A 7203-nucleotide genomic window follows, 5' to 3' on the forward strand; every position below is an offset into this window, starting at 1 on the left:
AAAACGCCAGTTAATATTATTAACCAGAACATGCCCATGTGATAAAGGCCCGTTGTGAACTTTGGGTAATAATAACAGAGACATACAAAGGAGGCGTTTTATTTACAGTTTGTCAAAAAGCTTTAGACAGCTCCTAAATTATATCACTTTCCCCGCTAGCAACACAAATACGTTTGATGGACTCTAGTGAGTGTTCTCTAAACTGCTTTCCCATCGGGTAGGCCTTAGAGGCATCCGTCTTTCAATTTATGGAAATAGGCTCTGCCAGTTCTCCGTTCAGAACCCCATCAAAACGACCAGAAAATCCACGCATGCGTGATCGCTTCAGAATTTTACTGGGGACACAAGCCTCATAAGATCACAATCACAGTGTGAACTTTTAGGATTAATGTACCATAGATAATTAAGGCAACAGGAACTGGCCACCCATAATATGCTCCGCTACAATATGTTTCTGCCTTGTTATTTTAGCGGCGTTCTAAACACAGATTTCGCCAAAGCATGCTAATAGGTCGATTTATATTGAGGGTCGTTTTCAATTCCTTCCGGGGACCCCTCACAAATTTTGCATTTGAACAAACACCATCCAATTTTAGTTTGGAGTCCGTCCTTCAAAAAAAGTAAGGCACTGTGTAGCTGTTTCATTCTTATTGATAACTATTGGTATTGTGCCTCTTACAAGTATTCAGAAGCACTGTAACCCGCAACCTCCTGGCTAGCAGCTGAAGACCAAACCGCTCAGCCACGAGCTGCCGGTTAGCAGTGCAAATGACTCATAAGTAGACAGGACAACGTTAATCGACAGGTGACGTGAATTCTGCAACTGAAGGGTGAGGGTCACCATGGTTCCATTAGGCGGTGTGGCGAGTCTCCACTGTAATGCGTGTACATAAACGTTGCGGCGAATTGACATTTTTGGTAGCTCAGTCGGTGGGCCACCCGTCTGACAAGCCGGATGTAGGAGGTTCGACTCCTTCCTAAGCGACTTTCTTTTCGTTCGTGCTACGTGCTTTTAGGTTTCTCAGTTTAGCAACCTCTCGGGACAACCGGAGCAGTTGCGTTGCAGATAACTGGCACTCATGCTGTGTGCCTCTATAAAGCCTGCAAAGTGGGTGCTTTTCGCGGGGAACAAAGCTTAACTGTCAGATGCGTCTTGCCATTGTTGCTGCTTGAAGCCACCTTTTTCAGAATTCCGTACCCTCATACCAGGACTAGATGTAACGCTTTCCCTCCAGTGTAGTAGATGATGCATTGTACAGCTGTTTGTCTTCCTCTCGGTGGACAATAAATGAGGCTACATGTTTCATTACCATACTGGTTTAAAGATCATTCGCTATGACTTAGAACATTAAGTTCTTTTCGTTACGATAAGAGCGGTGCCTAACACTGGGTTCTGAAGCTTTCTACACGTTCCACCGAAAAATCACGATCCTTAGTAAGTTGCGCAAAGGGGACTAGAAAGGTTTTTTGGAGATTAGCAGCGTACGTGTCCTGGACACCACCAATTTGATGAATGGCATCAAAACTAAGTAATTCCACTTGTCAAATGTAATGTCCTCTTTCTTAACCAATCAAGATGCATCGCTTGAACAACTGGAACTACATTCCTCACTCCTTCATAAAGACCACTCCAGAACAACAGATCTTTGGCAGGTAGTCTTTATATTTCGATGAAAGGAATGTGCTAAAATCACTGCTGGTTTTCGCGACGTTAAGGTACTCACAACCATGATTCCTTAGAATTCAAGAGCAAGGGTGTTATACAAAAACCATGGTCCACTTGTCATTGCTTAGTTTACCGTGCGTCTTTTATTTCATTCAGCATGTTAAAAGGATGGCAGATTTCTGGTCATCTGTTGGAACCCTTCGCCCGCTCGTACCTATGAACCCATTGATCTATTATCCATCTTGATATTTCCAAATATACAAGGCGCTTATATGGTTATTCTTTTTCCACACCGGATACATATCACCAGGCAAACGGTTCTTCCTCTGATTCCGTTTGTGTTAAAAGCGTATAGACTGAATGGTGCAGCATTGTTGGTTCAGATGGCTTCACAGTACAGTCGACCTGTTGGTTAACGCGATTTGTGTCAGCTTGCTGTATATCTTATTTCACTCGGCGCCATTGCCAGGAGGAACGGGTCGCGCGGCCACCATATCCGTCCGTTTTGGTGGCTAGGCTTTGTTTGACACATCAGTATTCATTTGCTGCGTCGCAATACTAGTAACCCAGCTATGGAAGTGTACTTGAGTAGCATATTGAAGAAGCGTCCGCCATCCAACTTGGGTTTCAACGAATATAGAATATGCACAGCCTCCCTATGTTGACGATTATTAAACCGGTCAAGTGAAGAGCACAGTCAAATGGTCGCCTAGATTCCCGCCTATACTTCCAACCCACTTCTGACCACACACGATCAAAGTATGTTTTCGCAAATAATGTTGTGCCATAAAACAAGGTCACTCGAATTCGGAGGGTGGATTTTCGTTCACCTCTGATAACAAATGGGAAGAGGAGACCAAACGTGTTCAGCAAATACATAGGCAAATGCTGCAATGTTCGACAGGACAGTGAAGCATTAGAAACTAACCAAAAGCAACCGGTGCAACAATACATGAGACACGATAGAAGAAGATGGATGTGAACGTATATCAACAAACTTCCCGATATAACTATTCCCGGGAATCGGATAACGCTCTTATGATCCGTGAAGTCACTCTCTTTCCAAACAACTTCTTTCACACATGGTAACGTGACATGCTTGCTATTGTCAAGTAAACAGTCTATAGCATTCACAGCTTGTCCACAGAATGTCATCTAACGCTGTTATTCTACGACAAACGGGTTGGATAGACGGTTTGAATCACTGACCACGATTGATCTTCATATCATTCTTTCTATGTGAGAATGGAGCAAATTGTTTAACAACGGAACTCATCCGCTACTTGGCTGTTAAGTAACCCAAAGTAAACAGCAGAGCCTGTTTCCGACTACGACAGCCCAAAACCACACTAGACTGATCAATATTTCGGAGAGAGAGCAAAATTAAAAATGATATTATCGTGATCTCGCACTTTGGACCTTGTGATCCGCCTTTTTCTGATCCTAAACGTTGCGGTGATGAATGTAAAGAAACAAAACTATCAAACTTTTGGGTAATATCCATAACCCAGTCGATGCCTTCAGTCTTCACGTGTCATCTACGCATTCTTTCAGGGTTTAACCTGTCTTACTTTTTGATAGCTCAGATTCAGCTTCCGAGGTTATATTTTGTTGGATTGTTTGAGATGGATCTTGGACTTTTGTCACAGTAGAACGACTTTAGCCCTTCAACACGTATCTTGACTGTCAATTTCCTCCTAATAAACTATCTGTCCCTAATGTTTGGCCTATAAAACCTTCGGAGGGTTGACAGAGTGGGCATGTACTCTACCTCTCGTATACAATCGATCTACAATCTGACATCAAAAAGATGACCAGTTTGTTCATTGGCACAAATATCCGCATTTTATTGTGGAATATAGAGTCAAAATAATGAGGAAAATGACAGTATTTTCATTAAAATTCGCAGTGTTATTAAATAGCAGTTATTTGACATCAGCTTATTCCTAATAGGCTCAAAGTAGACAACTCATATTTGGAACCATCATTTCGCTTGCTTCCGTAGAATCCTATGTTAATCCTTTCCGAAGAGCACTGGCCTAATTTTCCGGGAATTTACTTGAATTTTTTGCTGGTTGAACATCCGCTGCAGCAGCGCATTCGGTCGACCGGAAATGAAGCGAACGCTCAAAATGCTGGTACTACAAAAGCGAGGTGTGTCTTTTCAACAAGTTCTCCCCCAGTTTGTGAGTGTGTCAGCAAGTGTGCGCGCATGCGTGTGACTTTGCATCCATTTATTAGAGTCGTATATCGGCGCAAATCAGCCGTCATCACTGTCCCGTCATCAACCTCTTCTAGGTGGAATTTACCATTTCCGCCTCATCTGTGTTCACGGTCGCGTCCCCAGGATACCATGCCGGTTAATTTGCACCCTAATAGACTCAGACAAGACTGTGAAGACAAGGGAAATGGGGAAGAGGTGGAGGACGACACAATTGATAACAACAGCAACAACAAGTCTTCAAACCACCGCTTTACCACTTCCCTTTCACCCACATCTCTTACAAAGATAATGAGCCGTGTGAGTGGCAAGATACGGTTCCGTAGGCCTGTGCCGACAACAAACATACATTGCCCAAATCAGATAAGCTGGTAAAACCTTGAGGAATTGCAGAATATTGATTCTCACTCAAAGCCTTCAATAAACGTTCCAATACTTAAGCTGACTTAAAAAGGCCAATAAGCAGAGAGAATATTCTCAGGCTCAGTAGTCCAAATTGCAACATAAGTAGTATAATATATCGTTGTGCGTGGGTCCGGCAGTTTACTTACAGTACAGAGGAAATTACATCAGCGGAACGGCGCAACCACATTTCCGTGGACCTGCCAAAACAGTAAAAACAAACCCGAGCTTCTCGAATACATCTCCATTAATTGTGCATCCTATTCCGATTGCAGGCCAACCAATTTATCGAAAACATTCTAATTCTTTTCATGGTTGGTTGACCATTTTTATCATTGCTGGCATCGAGCATTCATTTTTAGCCTGTCATAAAAATACAGTTTAAGTTTGATTGGTTGACTTGTTTGTCTTGGTCTTGCTATAACATCGTATTGAATCAATGAGGTGGGTTTTCTTCACGAAGCCAGTCTATTTTTGTTCAACTAACTGAAACTGTCCCGTAGCAAGCACCACTTTCAGTTCCACTGACACCAAACCTAAAACGTAAATACTGCAACTCTTTTGGTTCTCCACAGCATTGAACTAAACAACCGACATCATTTCTTGTTCAAGATTAAGCAGCTAACCAAGAAAATATTGAAATATGCTGTGTGGCCTAGACGGAAGAAGTGAAAAATTCTTCATAAAACGGGTGATAATGAAGGTTCCGGGTAGAATTTTCAGCAGATTTTGAATAGGACCATCACTTTTCGGACATCATATCATCGCCCCAATAAGGTTAAGTTTTTAACTTATGTTTTGGCAGTTGAACAAAACTGGATCACCGGATGTCAATTAACAAAGCCTTCAAGCTCTTTTGGTCAACCTTCCTTTGCCTCCACTTTCTCACATACCCATTAGAGTATATGACCGAGGACCACTGTATTCACCTACAAACATGGTTTGAAGGTGAAATACTACTACTAACGGTGGTGTAAAACAGCATCATTACCTATCAGTAACCCAGTAAACTAAAAAAAAGCAGAGTAAGCAGTCAGAAGTCCAAAACTAGACAAAGTTCAGCCAAACTTATGAGACCCCACTTTTGCTAAAAGCAATCAACGCAACCCATGAACTTCATCACTCTGAGTCAGTATAGTGAGTAATTTCATCAAATGTTTGTTTCATTTCAAGGAAACTGGGTAGATTACTAATAGTGGTATTCTTTTAATGAACTGCTTGGTGTTAGTTGGGACAAGGACACGATCACTGTTGTTTTTCGGAGAGCGATCCAGGTGGATGTGACGATCGACTTCAGTGGGATTTCTGTGCAGTTTTCTGATCGCTGAATAATTACCACAGGTAGCGTTACCTATGTACTTTGGATATTTATTTTGCAGAGCATAGAATTCGTGAAGCAACATCGGCTGTCGAAAACCTTGAAGAAATCGCTGGTTCAGAGATGTTTTATGCAAGAGTCCTTATCTCTTCATATTGCGTGTACTTTCAAACTTCAACTCAATCCTGTTTGTAAGCTATAAGGGGAAGTGTTAGCAGCGCAGATATTGTGCACACCCACAAACCCATCGCTACGCACCACTACGCTCTCTAACAACGCACTGATGATGTCACCTCGATGGGTGATGAAACGTTTGCAGTCAAATCGCCCAGCTCAACGAACAAACCAACTACTGTTTGTAAGCCTCTTCTCACTTCGGAGACGGTTGAAAATGCCTATTTACTTGTAACGTGCATGGCGTTTGGAATAAACGACGACCAAATCATCAAATCCAGAATCGCATAGCTTCATTTCTTTGAATGTGAGTGACGAATAGTAGCTTAACTTATCCCTCTACAAAGTCCCATATTTTGAGTTGCTTACGCATACGTGCATTATAAGAAAGTGGAAACAGAACCGATTTGACCAGGTCCCTTAAGCCTTTGTGGAGCATATGTGACCTTCGCTCAGGCTGACGCGTGTGTGACCCACTCGATATCCGTCTTATGAGTACTCCGGTACCGATTCCTGGAGGTGTGATAATTGCCCATAGCATGTGCTTTGCATGGAAAATTCTACAGGCGACTAGTTTTTGCCCAGGAAGGAGGAAGAACAATTAAAATTGCTCTCGGTTGCACACTAACCTATAATTCATCTGATTTTTTATTAACTTTCGTTATCCACTTTTGTTAACTCGTCAAATCTACAACAAATTTACAAGGTCTCCGGATTCGACAATTCCGATTGTCTGTTTGGTGGATAGACAAAGTTCCTTTACGATTAGAGGATAAACAAAGACTACACCACTAACTCGGATCCTGAGTAAAACGCCCATTTCATCAACCTATCACTGAATCTGCCAGTTCACCCCAGCTGTGAGGACAAGCACGCTAGTAGAACTGACGAAGACTGGAAACGCAAGCAAAAGAACACCTGTTCAAACGAAATCTTACCCTGCCCGTCGATCCTAATTGAGCTTGCAAGAAATCATAAATAAGGCCACCGATTACCAGGAACTTTGTCGGGAAGAAAGACAGAGGTGAACTTCAATCCTATTTCTGGGTCATAGAACCAAGCACTCCCAAGGCAGTGTTCCTTAGTTGATTTGTTGGTTACCATTCCCTCAACGTTTATCTTCGACCACTTTAACAGAGTTTGGTTACCATCCTTTCAACGTTTATCTTTGACCCCTTTACCAGAGTTTGGTTACCACCCCATCAACGTTTATCTTCAACCGCTTTCACAGTCCGATTACTATCTCATTAATGTTTACCTTCATCCACTCATATAATCTGTTCAACGCATGCACGCCCGCTGTTTCATTCCTGTCCGCATTATGACGAACATGCGCCCCACGACTAACCAAGAGTGTTGGAATCTTATCCTAAGACAAACAATGCAAGCGCATCCTCACTCACAACATAAACATATATATAT

Source organism: Opisthorchis viverrini (genome assembly GCF_000715545.1).
Source record: "Opisthorchis viverrini unplaced genomic scaffold opera_v5_4, whole genome shotgun sequence".
NCBI classification, from domain to species: domain Eukaryota; kingdom Metazoa; phylum Platyhelminthes; class Trematoda; order Opisthorchiida; family Opisthorchiidae; genus Opisthorchis; species Opisthorchis viverrini.